This window comes from Spermophilus citellus (genome assembly GCF_964194105.1).
Source record: "Spermophilus citellus genome assembly, chromosome: 8".
Taxonomy (NCBI): Eukaryota; Metazoa; Chordata; class Mammalia; order Rodentia; family Sciuridae; genus Spermophilus; species Spermophilus citellus.
The window spans coordinates 147,458,058-147,477,265 of record NC_138189.1 but is presented as its reverse complement, the minus strand read 5'-3'; positions in this window follow the sequence as shown (position 1 = coordinate 147,477,265).

Sequence of the window (19,208 nt, the reverse complement as noted above, 5' to 3'; positions counted from 1 at the left end):
ACTTTTGATCAGAGTTGGTAAAGTATAGATCAAACAGAAACCACATTTCTCCTTTTCTGATATTATTCAAGGCTCTTCACCTTCCTGGTGTCCCTGATTGCTGACTGTTCTCAACACAGCAGGACCTAGTTCTATGTGGAGAAAGAGTTAGAATAGCCACATGTTGGTGACCCGCACCCCCCAACTGAGTTAAGCAGGGGAAAGATTTGTTATTTAGTTAGTTGGTATAATTTAAAACATGAACCGCATAAGCAGGGCAGTGTGCTGTAACTGAAAAGCAAATAACTCACCCTTGTCAAAAAAAAAGTAGCTTTTTTTCCCTAGCTATGAAATTAACTATCAATTCATATGCAATCCCAGACCAAAATGGTGGGGCACCAGATGCACTAGTGCATGAGAATGGAAGTAATTGTTTGTGGTTTTCATGAGAAGATTGCCAGTTTGCAGCATTTAAATTACACACAAACTGGTTTTTACATCTCTAATTGTAGCTCTGTTGTTTTCAGGGAGGGTTGAATTGACATTGACAAACATAGACTTTGAAAGAATACAAAGACAGGAAAACAGCACTACATTTGCCCCAAAATGATTCAGTGAATAATGCTGCAATGTTCTATTTATTCCTTGATATGCCAGAATTTCCTTTTTTCCCCTAAGGAGCAATGCTGACTTTGGTAAGTTAATGAGAAATAGTTACTGCAGGGACGTTGAGTAAATCAAACACACGACTTCTGTGAATTATTATATGCCTGCTCTTTTTTTTTTTTTTTTTTTTTTTAAAGAAAGGCTTGAATTTAATGTAATCTCTTGCCTGTTTCTTTTCTTCAACTCAAAATGTTCCATTTACTTTCAGTGCTTAATTGACCGGTCCCAGGTTTTACCCATTTAAATTTGTCTATGACAACACATCAGGTCTGGGCAAACAGTCCATCCCATTGACAATATTCTACTCATCACTCTTTGCTTTCATCCCTGACTCCTCTGCAAAACAAGATCACTGGCCTCTCGGCCCTGAAGAATGGCTATCTGGTTTATCAGAGAAATAAAACAAGAGAACAAAGAGGTAATTCAGATTTTGAGTTTATAAAGCCAACTGAGTGTGTGGTGTTAATTCTAGTGTACAAACAGCTGCAAGAAGGAAACCATCGCCAAATCCACAATTCAGCATTGGGTTCTTTCAAAAAAAATACTTTTGATTCTTGGAGGCTCATACTGAGTTAAAATATGTTATGAAGATAAACAATGGCTTGGCAAGAGGGAATTCAAGTCCCATATGTCGGGGGAAAGGGCCATGTGAAAAGCAGAAAACAAATGAAAAAAAAGAGAGAAGGAAGAAGAAAACCCTTCTACATGTGGGCCACATTACCAAGAAAACTGCCTACATTTTGCATGGCATGGGATTTTGCAAGTTCACGCAGAGAGAATAATTGATGGAAACCATTTGTGTATGTACTTCAGGAGAGCTGGGCCCCAGGCACCTGTACAGAGGACCCTACTGGGCAAGAGTCATTGTTTACCTTAAAAGCAAGAAGCCCAGTGCCTCATAATGTTCATGATTCTGAAAGAGGTAGTGACATGGGGACACTGACACAGCCAGCTAATCTGAGGCTTCTCTAAGAAAGTGTGCCACCACCAAGTCACTGGATTTCTTTTATTTTTACCTTGATCTGGAGTGTGGCCTGGGGCACCCAGACCACTGAGGGATCACCTACTCCACCCAGCCTCCTGCCTACCTTCCACTTCTTCATGGTAGGACAGTGTAAGACTGGAACGGGCTGCCTTGGGAAGTGTTCTGCACCAGGACAGGCACATGGACAGGCAGATGGACAGTCAGGGAGGTTTTACAGGAAAGTGAAGGGAACCTGTAAATTCCTTTCCTGTCCACTGCATCATTGATTTAGAAATTTGTCTTCTGATTTTGCTTCCTTGACTTTGGGTCACCTCCTCTTCCTGGTTGTCTGGGAGCTGTGGCATGCAGGTGGCCATGTGGTGTGGTGGTGGAGGTGGCCTCAGTGACACAGGCTTCCTATGTATCCTGTCCCCTCTTCTCATAATGCCAGCAGAGTGACCCCTACCAGATAAGATTTGGGAATGCTCTTGAAGATGGATACACATGTCCCTGGGAACCAAGATTTTCTTTTACTTTTTGGAAACCCATCTACTTGCCTGCCAGTCTCACATATGGTTTAGACTAAATTAGAAGAAACTGTAAATCACTGCACTATGATTTAATTTGGAAATGATTACACAAAGCCATTATCATGACCTCTTTGGTTTACCTAAAAACTTGTCTCCCAGAAGTGTAAGGGTCCGGCGAAGCGTCGGAGGAAGAGACCACACAAGAGACTGACTTCATGCAATTGGCAAAGGGGATTTATTAATTCAGCATGCTGAGGTTCCAGGCTCACTCAGGAAGATAGAGCAGCCCAAAGCCCAGAGCAGTGGTCAAGCAGAGCTTAAGTACACTTTTTCGAGAGGGCGGGGGGCTTTGCATATATCAGAACAAATCATCATGAGGCGCGGGGAAATTGAACAACAACTCTGAGACATGATTAGTACATTCATTGGTGGGAACAGGCTGGACAGGGGTGATTGGTCACTCCTAAGCAGGGTACACATTCAAACTGATTGGTTTTGGGGCCTGGATGCCTACATGTGGAGCTACTCAGAGCCCTTAGCTATTAAACAACCAGTGGAAACAGTGGAAATATTTACTGGGCAGTTCGGGTATTGTCCTAACAGCTACAGGGATTACAGGTTTGGGGGGTAGCAGAGGAATTTTAACAATACCTAGTCTTTTACTTTTTAACCCAGGCCCTGCAGCTTGGAAACTTTACAATGCCCGGTCTCTTACACTTTAACTCAGGCTTTGCGGCTTAGAATCAGCTTAGAAATTTTACCTTTACAGAAGCAGGGTAGTCTTGGCAAACTTTTTCTCAAACACAACGCTAATTGTACTAAACCTGACTGAAAGGCAGGGGACCCCAGCTTGTCTTCTAGTAGATTCCCAGTAGCCTATGTCTTCTCTTGTTATTATTTGGCTTTTGTTTTTATGTGAGAGATTTGGGCTGAGTCACCCGAACCTTCTTGTGTTGGTCTCTCTGTGGCCAGGGGCATGTGCGACAGGAGAATATTCTGAAATATTAATGTCTGAGCTTTCTTCCTTCCCCTTTCTTCTCAAGGCTTTTCCTCTAGTCAATCATGGATACCTACTTTGCCTCTGGGGAGATGTGCGATTGCTTCATGGGAATGGAAATAGCAAGAAGCAATCAGAGTGTGTCCTTTAAAAAAACAAAACAAAACTCCCCAAATCAAAAGGGAAAGCCTCAGGGTACCAGGGCAAAGAGTTTTTTTTTTTCTATCATAGAAATAGATTTGGAAAAATAGAACTATTTTGTCCTCTTCTTCTCTGTGAGTGAGGATAACTAGATGGAGGAACGGAGAAGGAGGAGGTGGGGGATGGCTAGGGAGGAAGTCCACAATGACCATGGACAGGATTTGGGGACACTCTTTGGGGGAAAATAGGCCAGCGTAGTGGCATTTGAGGGCCTCCTGCAGGGTATGTGGGAGCAAAGTATGATTACTTTTGTCTGGAATAGTTTTATACAATAAAGAATTTCTCCCACGTTGATTGTATCAATGATCTATTACTCTGTAACAAATTAGCAAAAATCTAATTGAAAGGAAAGTGACCACAACACTCGGAGTGACCAAAAGATCTTTATTGCAGCAGTGCAACAAAGAGAAAAGAAGGAAGGAAGGAAGGAAGGAGAGAGAGAGAGAGAGAGAGAGAGAGAGAGAGAAAAGAGAAGAGAAGAGATGAGATGAACAGGGAGAGATCAAGAACAAGAGAGAGACAGAGAGCGCGCGCAAGAAAGATAAAGAGAGCGAGAGAGAGAGAGAGAGAGAGAGAGAGAGAGAGAGAGAGAGAAAGAGAGAAAGAGCGAGAGAGGGAGGGGCCTGGCAGGAGGGAGTTTTTACAGCCCAAATCTAATGGGGCCTCTGGGTCTGCATGCTGCCTTGTTGGCCCAAGTGGGGTTGAGTGCTCAGCCTTGAGCGGGACTTGACACAAACAGGTGATAAGGGACCAGATAGAGGGGGTTTGAGTGTGTGGGCTATCTTGCAGCCAGCATCTGTTCAGCCTGCCCTGAAGACAACACAGTTCAGCCTGCTCTGCACCCAACATTCCTCCCTTTTTGTTTTTCTAAGTAACATGGGGGACGGCGTAAAGTCCTCTGGCTACTTGGTGCTTAATGGTGGGCGGCGTTAGACCTAGAAGGGGAAGTGGAGGAATGTTCGGGGGACAGGTCTGAGAACACCAGGGCAGCCAGAAATAACAGTCAGTGGCTACAGACAACTACTGTGGTAGGGGTAAAGTCCATAAAAGTTTCTTGAAGCCACAAGTCCTCGATGGCATCAAACCAGTCCTGGATGGAGGAGATTCTTGGTATCAGCCACTGGTCCTGTAGCAGAGACTCTAGGAAGTATTAGAGGTGGCTTGGTTGAATCCAGTAATGTTAAGGGTGACAGACCGATTGCAGCCAGTGGAAGGGTAATCGCCTTGACCCATAAACTGGGAGTGGGTGGTGTCATCCTGGTGTCATGTCGCTTGGATGTAGAGGCAGTATCTGTGGTTTGAGATAAAAACTTGAGAGAGAATAATGATTAGTAAAAGAAGAAGAGGGTTGGCGAGAAATTTTGAGTTTGGTGGGCATGGTTGAAGTCTAGGACTGGACATTTGGAACAAGTGCCTTTTTAAGACATGGTGGTACCAGGGGGAGTTTAGGTTTGATGCTTCCTTGTGGGGATACTGTAGAGCAGACAGAATAAGCAGAGTGGACCTGCTGGAGAGTAGTTCTCATTCCTATGAAGTGAAAGAGGGGTTGTGAAAACTGGAAAAAGGGGTTAGAAAGTGTTTTAGGTGGGCACAGTGTCTCTGGAGCCAGAGGAGTTGGTCATGAGTCGCAGGTCTCCATCTTGGGCATCAGGGCTGATAGTCTTAAAGAAGTAGTTGACTGACCAGCTTGTTGGTGAATTTGTGTATCTGATCTTGCAGGAACTTCTGTAGGCAATTTAATAGACATGGTCCTATTAGGAGAAACATAGAGAGGACTAATAGGGGTCCTGTGAGGGGGGGGAGCCAAGGCCATACTTGATTGAACATTCCCTATGGAGCCTGTTGGCTTAGTTGCTGTCTCCTCTTTTCTAACTGTTCTTGTCTTTCATTACTCCCAGGAATGACTGTGTTTTGGCTTCACTGGTTTGGGTAGGTGTTTAAGACCAAGCTGGTCAAAACTGACTTTGTTTCTATCTATTGTTAAGAGTCAGCCGAGTTCCCATAGGGGTCACTCGTGGGGGAACTTGAGAGCAGCTTCTTAGTTCTGCTAATGCCATCTGCACTAGGATGGGTCCAGGTCTTGCTTGACCACGTGGCTCTCCTTGGAAGCATCAGGGATGTCTCCTGTCTCCAATGACCCTCCTGTTCACAGCAAGTGCACTGATTGGCTTTTCATTCTCCAGTGGTCTCAATAATCTCCCTGATCAGGAGGTTATGTGGCCCAGAGTTGCAAAGCTCTTTAGAGAAGTTCCCTGTTCCCTGGATTCAGACTGACTCAGAGGGCCAGAGCCAAATATTGGTTTTCTTGGCCATTTTAGTTTAACTTTAAGTCTTGATCTCAAACATCCAGCAAAGTCAGTTTCACCCTAAATTAATAATATTGGGCTTTAGCTGAAGTCTGGCCTACTTTGGAGTCATTCTGACATGTAGTAAGATGGGAGGCATAGCCTTATCTCAGGTAAGCCAGGGCTCTTTATAAATCTTAGGTAAAGTGTTCTAGTATTGAAGCTGATCTTTTTTTTTTAAATATTATTTTATAAAGTTTATATATGCTGTTGCTTGATGTCACATGAATACTAGGTAATACAGTATATTACATTTAAATTGTACCCAGTGTATAGAACTTTATATTAATCTTATTGATAACAGGTCCAGTTATAAAACATTAAATGATATAAATAAATCTCCGATATGTTGTTTTTATAAGCCTAAAATAACCATGCAACCTTTTGGAGAACACCAGCTTGACATAGTTTTTTAAAGCTTCTATCTTAATGACATATACCTGGAAAATATGAATGCATTTAATATACAGAGAAGAGTAATAGTACCACAATTATTATTGATGTTTTTATATTAACCAAGTTTAGCTTTTAAAGAAATAACATATTACAATATTGCAAAATAACAGTTGTTGTTTAACCATAGTTGTATATACAGACCTTCTTTAGCACTTACTTAAACCCTCTTATTTACTTAATAGACTCTCTTATCCAGAAACACATTTTCCTTCTATTAAATCCATACCTAGAACCTTCTAATTTCTCTTTCCTATCTGTTAACTCTTTTTTTATTCACACTTTGAAACAATCCTTGTAAATTTCTGAATTTAGGCAAATTATTCCATTTTAACAAGAGATATTTTGTTATTTGCAACACACAATTAATCACATCTGTTGACCATTTCATGAAAACATGAACAATGTTTAGGTATATAGAATTGTAGGGACAGACAAGGCGAGGCACCTAAGATAGCACCGAAGATAGGGAAACAGTCTTATTTGGTTGCAACTGGATTCAGAGGGCACTGCTTCTGTTGTAATCAATTAATCCCCTGAACCCCAAGTTTAGGTTGTTTCAGAATTTTGTACCCAACATGTAAGGGAAGGGGCTCAGAAGTTCACAGTCTGCAGAAGTTCATAAAAAGCAGTTTTTTTTTTCCCTCTGTTCTGGGCAAGTTAACCCTTCAAGGACACTTGGGAGGGGGAGAGATTTTTCTTCCCTTTCTCTCCTCTTCCCTCCACCCTCCCCACCCCTGCTAGCTGTTATCATGGAGCCCAGTTGGGCTTCCTTATCTTAGACATGTAGCCTTCTCTGTGAAGCCCCAGCTCAAGGCCAGAGGTCTTGTTTTACATATTTTGTGAAAAACTAGTAAGGGGGTGTCCAGCTTTTTGAGTGCTGATTTTTCCAGTGACCAAGTAAAACAGGGCAACATGAAAATAGGAAGTTTATCTACATTAAACTTTTTTTTGTAGAGATTTTTTTGCTGAAAGTCCTAAAATCAGCCATGGTGAAGATTTCTGGAGAAGATCAGTTAAGCCTTTTCTGTGGGCCTGGGTAGGGAGGGGGAAGACGGGAAGGCGGGGCTGAGAGCAGCTTGGTGGATCTGAGAATGAGGAAGGAGTGATGTAAAAGAATAGGATTTTCCCTAGCAAGGAAAACTTGAGCAGTAGAACAGGTAGAGCAGAGGGGAGGATGGGAGTGAATATCCCAAAAAGCCTGTAAGGGACAATTCTTAGTAACCTGTTTTCAGTGATGACAAAGCAACTTTAAAGGCCATTTTCACCAGATCTCTGATAGGGGTCCAAGGGCTCTCTTCAGCTTGTTTGAGCTTTGGGTTAGCTGGTAAGAGGACCTGGTGGGACCTGGTGTGGGCGCTGACAGAAGAAGAGAGGAGTGAGTGGGTGAAGGAATTCCTTCAGTACCTGCTACCTCAGAAAAGAGGCAATGGTTTGAGGAAAGGCGGTTGTTTAGTTTTTGATCTAGTGAGTGGAGAGGAGAAGTCAGGTTGTTCAGGTGGGGAGACAGTGGAGGGGCTGGGGCAGAAGGTTGAGGGTGAGGACCTATTTGAGCCGGGCAGTAGGGTGGAAATTCATCAGTAGGGTCAAAAGTAGTGGATGAGTCTGGAGGAGGAGAAGATTGGGGATCAGTGGTTGTGGGTGTTGGTTTGCAAGCTAGAAAAATTTGCAGAGGTCTGCAAGAGAGCACAAGCAAGAAGAAAGCTTTGATGTAGCAGCTTTTTACCCATTTTTTCGAATGCTCACAGTAATTGTAGAGATCCCTTAGAATGGAGGGATCCAGGGACCCAAAAGGGGGGCCATCTGCTTTGGTTGTCTAAGGGATAAGTGGGCCAGGCCTGGGTGCTATATTTGATCAATTTTGGGGGTTTGATGTCTGGTGTCAAGGAGAGTGTTTTGAGGTTATCCAAGAGGCATTGTAGGGGAGAATCGACTGGCAGAGAGGACACATTACCCATGTCGCAAAATAGTATAAGGAGGAGGGAAGGGGTCGCAAACTTGGTATAGAGGAGAAGGAAGGAGATGCAACCATAGTATAAGAGAGAAGAAGGAAATTGATTTATTGGCAAAAGGGGCATCCCCGCTAGAACCAAAAATCAGGAGTGCCTTAGTGGCAGGTTCGAGCTGCAGAGATTGGTCGTCACCGAATCCTGACAGTCGAAGCTCTCGTCCTGGACGGAGCCGGAGCAGTGGGAGAACTTGGCCAAGGCTTTTCTTTTCGGGACCCCTCCTGGAGAGGCCGGAGACTCGCAGGGCCGCAGGGCCGGAAAGAGGGAAAAGAAAGAGACAGGGGAAGAGGGAGGAGGGGGAGGGTAAGCGTCTCTCTGGCCGCTGAGTCTTGAAGGTGTGAGGACTAGGACTTTAGGAGAGCCACTGAGGCCATAAAGGTCTGGGTGGGGTGTGATGTTCAGTTTTTTGTTTTGTGTTCCTGGAGGTTACACAATCCTTTGAGGGAGACCTACAAAGCCTATGCTGGGAAATTACCAGCTGGGAAGGGAAGGGAATAATTTTGAACCCAGGAGTCTATTCTGCCCTAGGAAGGAGTCCCTGAGTGCCACCGTAGCCTTAAAGGCTGTGTTGGGGTGTTTTCCTCCCTGCAGGTGGGCAAAGAGGTTTGCCGGACAATCAACGGTCAAATCCTCCTGACACCACCTTTGGGTTTAGGACTCCAGGAAGGGGAAACTCACCAATCGAAGGTCGGTGGTGGATGGAAAATGGGTTCAGGCCTGGGTTCAGAGGGACCCAAAAGTGGGTTTTAACCCTCTCCCGGGTTTTGGCACCAATGAAAGGAAAGTGACCACAACACTCGGAGTGACCAAAAGATCTTTATTGCAGCAGTGCAACAAAGAGAAAAGAAGGAAGGAAGGAAGGAAGGAAGGAAGGAAGGAAGGAGAGAGAGAGAGAGAGAGAGAGAGAGAGAGAGAGAGAGAGAGAGAAGAGAAGAGATGAGATGAACAGGGAGAGATCAAGAACAAGAGAGAGACAGAGAGCGCGCGTAAGAAAGATAAAGAGAGCAAGAGAGAGAGAAAGAGAGAGCAAGAGAGAAAGAGCGAGAGAGAGAGGGGCCTGGCAGGAGGGAGTTTTTATAGCTCAAATCTAATGGGGCCTCTGGGTCTGCATGCTGCCTTGTTGGCCCAAGTGGGGTTGAGTGCTCAGCCTTGAGCGGGACTTGACACAAACAGGTGATAAAGGACCAGATAGAGGGGGGTTTGAGTGTGTGGGCTATCTTGCAGCCAGCATCTGTTCAGCCTGCCCTGCAGACAACACAGTTCAGCCTGCTCTGCACCCAACACTAATGACTTAAGACAACCACTGAATCCCTTATGATCTCTCACAGTTTCTATGAGTCAGGGATCCAAACAGCTCTTAACAGCGATGGCCTTTTTCTGCTCTGTGATATCTTATGAGATGGAGTATTCAAAAATCGGAGCCTGAATTGTGTTCTACCAGAATATTTGCTGACTGATTTTAGTAACACACACAGAAGAGTAACCAGGTGTGATGATGGATATGCTAATTTTCTTGTGTATAGTAACCATATTACTGTGTGTAATATATCAAAACTATGTTGTACACCTTAAATATTTATAATAAACAGTGGGTGCTGAAATCCTCCTAAGGCTCATTTGCCCTCATGCTTGGTGGGCCTAGAGCAGGTGCATGGGTCTTCCTCACAATACCTGGGCTTCTTTACAATGTGAAGGTTGGGTTCCACAGGCACACACCTATATAGATAAAAATAAAGGAAGAACTCACACTGACTTCTATGGACTAGCCTTCAAGTCTAGCAGCATCGTGTCTGCTGTTCTACCAGATAAGGCAGTTAAAAAGTTCCACTCAGGTTCAAGGGGAAGGAACATAGACCCTTTTGTTTTGGTGGAAGAATACCAGTGCTACAGGTTTAAGGTGTCCAGAGTGGGTTGTATGTTAGTATAATCTTCTGCATAGTGGACTGGAGCATCCAGGTTACAATAGAGAACGTGATGGATTCTAACAGCACAGTTTCCAAAGAAAGACAATCAAGAACTGAACACTGATCAATATTTTATAGTAAACTTCTTTGGGAAAAGTGACATCCTCCTGAAATAAAGAGAGAGGATTTCATCAAAATTGACTTTCAATTTCTTAGATGCGTAATTAATTTGTCTTGGAATGTAATAGAGATATTGCACATTGTCATGATTTATATCTACCAATTTTATCTCAAGATGGCTTGTCATATTTTTCTACTTTCCCTGTTTTTCTCATTTGAAATAATACTTCTTGATATTTGAAACGGGAAGATACATGCAAACTTTTAAACAAAGTTCTTTGACTATACAGCAAATTTTATTTTTTTATGTATTTAATTATAATGTCTATGCGATGAATACATAAATGATCGAACGAAAGTATACGGAAGTTATCTAGATAGAAGAAAAGTAATTATTTCTTTTTAAAAATTTTCTGTTGAGTTGCTTTAGCTCATGACCCCTAAGGGCTTAACCAGTGTGGCTGTGTGTTTCATCACTCTAAGAATTCAAGATGTGGGACTTTCCCAGGTATTATGATCAGGATCTGAATCCCCTTCTCTGAGGGTCCCTTACCTTTGCTTTCTTAGTGTGCTGGCTTCGAGTTCACCCAGGAGCTGGAGCTCTGCTGTGGTGCTAGGCCTTTCCTCTGCAGACTCCCCGGAGCAGTCCCAGGAGCCTGCTCTCTTCTGGTGTTTCCTTCTTAGGAATGAGAAAACCTTCCCAGGACATCTCCTCTCCCCCATGGCTCTTGGGGTAGAGCTGGGTGGCATGCCCATCCGAATGACTATTGGTAAAAGAATCAGACTGTCTTGGTAAGTTTCCATCTAAGCTTTGACTCTGAGGGCTGGGAAAGAGTCCCGCTTTCTAAATAAGGAGTCCGTAAACTATAGTTGTGGGTCAAACCCAGCCGTCAGTTTTTTTTTTTTTTGTAAAAGTATTTTATGGGTCATAACCACATCCATTTATTTGCATATTGTCTAAGGCCCCTTTGTACTCAACTTGAAGAGTTGAGTAGCTGCCACAGAGATCATGACACCTGCAAAGCTGAAATTATTACTTTCTGTCACTTTATAAAAAAAAGTTTGCTGACTCTTAAAGAATGAAACTGAGGCTCTGTTAACCAGGAAAAAATAAAAAAGTAGGAGAATGTGGTAAAGGCGACTGTGACTACCAAAGTTCCCATTTAATTTTCTAAAATAGCAGTGTATGCCAGTTCCTACAAACCTTACAGAAATCTCACAAACCTTACAAAATTCTATACTGTGACATTTTATGTTGCCATTTATACTGGCTGTCCTATTAGTTATTAAGGGTATGATGTAGGTAGACATCATTCTGTGATCATCCTTTGTCATAGGCTCAAGATTGTACCTTTTCCCTTGCTGTACAGAACAGCCACTAGGCCCTATTGACCTCTGATCCTATTGGTAACCACACTATTTTACTATTCAATATTCAGACAAAATTTATGGAAAGAATTAACTAGGGGGAAACTTTACAAAAGACTCATTCTATTTAAATATCAATGTGGTTTTTATGTCTACTGAAGTCAATTTGAATGTAAGAGACCGATACAGATGAATCCTAACAACTTCCTGAGAAGGAAAGCCAGGGTGCCTTGGGGTGCCTGGTGCCCTAAACAGGTATTATACAGGGGGAGGGGTAGCAAGTTAGCCCTCTGTTCCAACCTGGACTTTTTAGAATAGAGAATGTGAAGCCCACCTGTATGTAAGGATGAACTGGTTATAAGGAACCTAGAATGTCTACTTTCCAGGGAACATTGGCTAGGACATGTTGGTCTAAAAGTTGAATTGAGAGAAATAAATGTAAGTTGAGGGCTCTGGGAGACTCACAGTCCTGTTACATCTTCCCCTCAGACCCAGATGTTTCAAAGTGCTTACTTCACTACAGCTTGATCATCGGAGGACTACGTGACTCACAGAATATTATTCAGACTCTTCTTAGAGTTATTTCCAGAGAAGTCTCTGGCATTCTACCCTCATTTGGTACTGAGAAGTGCTGCTTACCTGAACCACAGAGCTGTTGTAGAAGACGAGGTCAGCTCTACCCTCTGAGAGCTGTGTGACCTTCTGTACCATGAAGCTGTCCCTCTCCTGAATACCTGGACTGTTTCTTAACTTGTGGCTGGTGATAATTTTTTACAATATCCTGTTTTTAAATATAACTACATATGGCCCTCAAGTCAAACATGTCAGAGTGACACGGAGCCCCTACTGAGACAGGGACAGGGGCTGACCTGAAACCCCGAGCAGTGGCTAGCTGCCCAACATGCATAGAAGCCAATACTTTAGCACCAGGTTATTTGCATGACGTAATTTGGTCGATTGCACTCCCAGTACCTCCCCTTTCACTGTGCATGTCCAACCTGGATAAACCCGTTTCAGTCCTTGAGTGGATTCTGGGAGCACCTACTGAAAATCAAGCACAACACTTTGTTATTGAAGGAATTTATGTCTGGGTGTGTCCAGATTTCTGATGCACCCATTTCCCCTTTCCTTGGAGCCAAGACAGCTCTGGGAGAAACACAGGTTTTGCTGAATAAGATGGAATCCACCTACAAACCTACTGTGTTCCCACCTGGATTTACTCATCAATGAGCCCAGGTTCAGATTTATGGTCCAGCTTCAAATGGTCTAACTTTGCTTGACCTAATGATTCAACCCTCACATTTCTTTTCTCTGAATTGGGCACCTTTAGCAGCAACAGCAACATAATCGTATTTAAAAATTATTTTTATAAAATATTTCAAATTCTTTTTTAGAAAAGATAAGGTGTAATTTACTATTTAATAATATTTCTAGGATTGTGAATAGAAATTTCACCAAGAATCTATAGCAAGCTCATTATATAAATATTTTATACAGCATAATAAGCCCTCTGTCAGATTCTCCCCAGGGTGTTCTAAACCACAAGCAAATACACATTAGCACCTATATTTTAAAAGTGTTTTTTGACCTCCCTCTCACCTGGAGGCACAGCTGATAACAAGTGAGAATTGCAGGTGGAGGCCTCACCTCATAAAAGTTGTTCTCATTTCTTGCATGGATTTTCTTTTCCTCTGAAGATTCAAAAATTGTATCTGATCTGGGTTCCTGCATTTCCATGAAGGTAGCTGAAGTCCTAGCTGGTAGCATGCTCCATCTCTTCCTCTGGTGGCTTTCATCGCAGTGGAATGGCAGACCTTTCAAGGGGCTTGCTTGCAAACTCTCTGGGATTTTGTTCCTGCACTGATAAAGACTCAGCTTTTGTGAAAGCATTCAGAACTTGTACCATGCAAACCACCAGAGTCTTTGACACCTTTCTATGTAGTATTTCTATAATGTGGCTACATCTGTAAAAACCTGGTCTCTTTGGAATCAGTGGGATATATGTAATGTTTTAAAACTTTTTCTTTTCTTTTGTAGAAAAATAATGTAAAGACATCTTAGCAAATTCTGCTGTCTCTGGCATAGGCAGTGGGGGAGGTTTGAGCATCCCTGAGTGACCGCTGGAGTAGAAATAAAGTATGTGGGGGTGCAGGTGTATTTCACTGGCATCCTTACCTCCTCTCAGGCCCCCTCCTTACCTCACAATCCGCATTCCAGTATAGGTCTGGGAATGGTTCCATGTGTGACTGGTATTGCCACCCCCTTCCACTATTGGTTCCAGTGACTTAAACACTTCTGGGTATGTAACTAAAATGTTGAAAATAGGCTCTTCATTCTAGATTTGCTAGTCTCTCTAATTGAACAGCTGCATTCAAAGAGTGACGTTTAATAGATAGATTGAACCTGGGCAGATAGATAATGTGAAAGATAATAGAATTTTGATCACTTTCATTTCAACCCACTCCCAGAATAGCTACATTCTCTGAATAAAAAATAGTGGGGGGATTAGCTAGTTCAGTAGGGCCAGTTATAACCCAGAAAATGTATAAAGTACAAGGTCCAGGAATATTAAAGAAAAAGAACATATGAGAAACAGGCAAAGGAACCAAGCATTTTACCCAGAGCTGAGAAAAAGGACATGTATATATGTGGAGTGTGTGTGCATGCGCGCGTATGAGTGAGCTGATGGAGAGAGGAGTTTTGATCGCTATCGTGTGGAAGAATCAGAAAAGATCTTAGACTCAAACTGTATTTGTGGTTTAAGAGGTTGCCATACATTACAAGAAGTGTTCTTCAGCAATTATTTGATAACACCTGGGAAAGGCATCATTTCCAGTCACTGAATTTACAGTGGCTGAGGGGTTTCCAGTAATTGTTCGAGCCTTCTTAAGTTGTGTGGAAGGTGTCTTGCATACAGGTTGATGTTGAGAATGTGAACTAAAATTCTCCCCGACGCTGAGATTTCGTAATTCTCTAGTTTTGGTTCAGAGTGATATTTTTGGTCCTGATATCCCTAGCTACAGTTATGTAGATTCCAAAATAGAAGAAACTGTGATATTCTGGAATCCCAGTGTTCTTAGCTATTGCTATGGGATTATGTCTTCTTTGACTTCTTGCTGATGATAGGGGTTTCAGACAGACAGAGAGAAGCTCCTCCTTGTCCACAAAGAAGCACTAAACCCTGCTACTTGTGGTGCCTCTTTCAAGATGACGGGTTGGATTGTTCTTCCTGTGCCCCATTCTGGCATTTGCCAATATCTTCTCACCACAGGGTAGAGCAGCTTCCATGGTTCCACAGAGAATCAACTGCTTTCCTCAGCACTTAGGGTCCTTCTGCCTGAATGTCGCAGGGGTAGAGAGAATGGGATCCAACACATTCTAAGAGTACAGGTTATATATTGGTGGAACACTTCCTCCTTTCTCTCTTAATGTATGGAGACACACATGGCTGGCACCCTGCTTGTTTCTTGAGGGATACGAGCTTCAGAGTTTGCTCCAGGAATCTGTTCTATTAATCAGGACATCTGACCTTATGTATCAGACTGAGTCCAAATGGGCCACTCAAACTGGGACGACTCAAGGGAGCTTCCATAGGTACAGTTTGCAGAAGTGTGGGAAGGGAGTGAAGAAATTCCGAGGCAATTTAGCAGGGAACCAGGAGATCACGGTAGATCTGATCGCTCTCTCTCTCTCTCTCTCTCTCTCTCTCTCTCTCTGAAGCTACAGGTTGCCTTTCCCACATGGTATCCCTCAGCAGTTTCCTCTAATATCTCATAGGCCCAGACTCCTGGGGCAGAGGCCCTGAAGAAGGGGGGTGGCGGCAGGCACCCAGCTCTCCTGCCTGGCAGTAGGGGCGACCCTTGGAGAGCCCTGGATTGTGTCTCCTGCTCTTCTTCTGGGATGCCAGGATCAGACTTTCTTGGGAAGGAGAAAATCCTTCTGTTCCTTGTCCTTCTCTCACCAAGAGGTCTCCCTCCCATCACAGGGCTGCAGTGGCCCTTCATTTCCTTTCTGATATGCGGTTGACGGTGTCATGGGGGTAAAGTAGAAGGCCCTCCCTGAGCTTTCCTGGCCCTGAGAATGCAGAATGTCAGGGGCAGAATCCACAGCCATCCTGGATTTCTCAGGGAGACTGACGACCCTGAAATTGCACTCAGAAGACAGACCCGGGGGCTGTGCTGGAGAACCTGGGGCCATCTCTGCAGCGTCAGTGCTGCTCTGCCTCCGGCCCTCCGGCAGAAGGTCAGCCTCCCAGGACGGCCCTTCGCTTCCGTTCTGGTTAGGGAACAAACATCTTAAAGAGGTGACATCACAACCTGTGTTCGACATCTGCCTCTTCCTCACATCTCGCCAAGGAGAAATCAAGACTGTTCAACTCAGCAAACCCAGGGCAAGAATTTGGGCTTTACTATCCTCAAAATGTCATGCCGAATGTCACAGAAGGGTTTTTCAAATAGACATCGATAGCGTAGTTTTTGTAGATCTAACAGAAATCATAACTTATCTAAAAAACTGGATGGGAGTTGTTTAATAAACAAAAGGAAAGGCAGCAGGCTGGGAAAGATACCAGAGAAAAACAAAAGGCAGGTGTCGTGGCGGTGGGGTACCACTCTTCCCGTTTTCTGTTGACCTTAGAGCAATGAAAGGACCAGTGTTCTGAGGATGCCTGCTCTGGTCTTGGTAGACGTAGAGGAGGTAATAGTGATCGGTGTGCGTTCAGGTATGTATCATTGGTACAAAATTGGAAGTTGGAAGATGTTGTATGTTGTAACATAATACAGATAACATAATCATTTATGATTTTGTATTAAAAATTTTTAAATAGGTCTCTGGCAAACTATTTTTCTATTTGTTAACCTAGTTAGTTCTGAGGTTGGCAAATGTTTTGTGTAGAGGTGCAGACTGTGAACGTTTTAGGTTTTGCAGCCCAGGTGGTCTGTCCCAGCTACTCAGCTGTCATTGTGTCTGAGTCACCACACAGGGCCTAGTGAAAGGACAGAGCGAGGTTCCCTTTCAACTTTATTTATAAAAACAGGAATGGGCTGAAATGGGTCTGCAGGCTGCAATTTGTGGACCCTTGACCTAGATATCAAAATTCTTTTTGTCTATCATTTCCGATTTTATATTCTAATGACCTCAGCAAAGCTAGGCAAAATGCAGAAGCTGAATCCTTCTTTGCTCAGTTTTAGAGATACTCAATAAATTGGTAAAAATGTCTGGATTTTTACTGTTCCATTTTAAAATCTTAGGAACAACAAGCTTTTAGGTCAACTTGTTAAAATGGAGTCACATTTAGTAAGAACAGAGTATTAGGAACCCTTCACGTCCCCAGCAGTGACCACCAGGAGAGGATGTCTCCAGGCAGATGCTGTCGCCTTGGCAAATGCCCTGGAACTTCTGATAGTTCTCTGTTTCAAAACGAACATGTTTTTCCCTAATTTCTTGATGCGATCCATTGGTTCAGCACAGAGAGGCATGTGTTTCTTATTGGGGGTGAATCCATCAATGACTAAGAAGCTACACTAAACAGGAATAGGGGAAAATTTCCTCTAATTTGAGAAGAATGGATCTTGTCTATCACGAATGGGATATAAACTGTGATTTTTCTTCAGTGGCTGGGTCTCTTTGTCTTTCCCTCTCGCCTTTGTCAGGCACTGTAGCCCAAGACACGACCAGGAACACCCTTGCGTGTGAGCAGGCTGAGCCTATCACTTGTTGCAGATGAGAGAACACATGTCATGGTGCCTGGGCGGCTCAAGATGGCCTTTGAGTCCTCCTCAGTCGGACCAAACCCCAGCTGCAATTCTTCCTGGCTTTGGGCACCTGACCTCTTGGAGAGTCGACTTCAGGAAACTTGCCGTTGTAAATTCTTTCTCTCCCCCATTGAGGAGGAGAGTCCTTCTGATAGTCCCTGATAGTTCCATAACCCAGAAACACCTTGCTCAAGAGCATGTGAGACATTTCTTAGGAAAGGAATCATCAGGAGGACAGAGGGCCCTTGTCCCCAGGCTCTGTGGGGGTAGAAGGCTAACTTTATGGCTCAACCATGTGGCCAGCGTCTCCCCAGAGCCCTTCGGTGGTTTCCCATGAGCTCACTTACCTCTGTTTCTGCGTATGGAGTTCCGTCTCTCTCTTTGTGGGATGGTCTTGAATAATGTCTTCCTTGCCTGTTTAACTCCATCCAGTATAACCAGCAACTTTGGGTTATGTCATTCCGGGCTGGTAGAATATAGGATTTTAGTTTGGTTGGTACAACATTTTTTGTGTTTGTGTGGGGGTGGGAGGTGTTCTAAGAAGCTGTGAGCTTACCCTGTGAGGAAGCAGACATATTCCATGAGCCACTCCGTCAACCTTACTTATAGGAAGTGTGGGGACAGAACTATAATCCGTAGAGAAGTAGCAGTCATTCATTTAATGAGGGAGGGAACATTTTGTGTTTTGTGAGTTGCATAGTGAACTTGCTTTTGTCTTCCATTGTCACGGTCTTAGTGACCTTGTGTGAGGTTGATGTTCTGTGAAGCCACTTAAGTGCAAGCAGAAGAACAAAACAACCTGACTGACCAAATGGGCTCATAGTGGCCGTGAGACCTACCTGGGAGGTCAGACTGGCTCTCACAGCTGGGGGCGGCTTCTCTCCTTATCGCCTTGTTACATAAAAAGGGAGATGTCGCTGCTGGAAATGTAAACTTTTAAAGATCTAGGACAAAATAATGGTTTTGGAATTCATACTTTCAGCAGTTCAGAAGGGTCCATTCAGACATACAAACACATACTCTGTGTGTCTCTGACTCTCCTAAGAACAGTGTCTGATTATCCGGGATCTTGATAAACTAGGAGGAAGCTTTCCCTTAATCTTGGTGTGAATGGAGCACCCACAGGGAGCCGTAAGCTCAGGACTGTTCTATCTGAGCTCAGTTCATATACTCAGAATCAGTGTGCTTGGATGTTGACAGTAGTCAGGTTAGGATTTATTTTATCTTGGAATGAAGTTCTCATGATAAATATTCCACAAACTCATGGCTTTTGCTAAGTTGAACAATCTCTAATCAACAGGGTCTTTGCCAGAGATGGGATGAAACTCTTCCTGGTTGAATGACGTTCCAGGAACCAAACCACTGGTTCCTCAATTGGACCTTCAAGTCCTGTTCTTGCTTGGTTGAAGTGACAGTGCATGTGGCTGACTTCTGCAGGTCCACCTTGGTCTTGATGGAATACTCTCAGTCTGTTGGATCTTCAGTTCATTGCGTAACAAACAGGGTGCACTCATTTATTCATCCACTAATTCTTCCAAACAATCACTGAACACTTTCTACACAGCAGGAGGCAACCTAGATGATGGATACACAAAAGTTAAATAAAACAGACTCTCATGGATCCTAGCATTCATGGAGAGACAGACAACAGAAAAACACACCATTAAATAACATGGCGTGAGATATAGATAAAGACAACAGAATTAGGTTGGAAATGAGCCCAGGAAAGAGGTGTACAGAATTGTCTCTGAGGAGCTGAATTTATACTGAGACCTTAAAGGAGGGAAAGCATCAGTCATGTAAAGGTTGAGATGAAGAGCAAATTCCTTCCTTGCCCTTTCCACGGTTGATCCAGCACAGATTTAATTAGTAGCCTGTTACCATTGTTTTATTTATCCATCATTTGCTTGCTTTGCTGA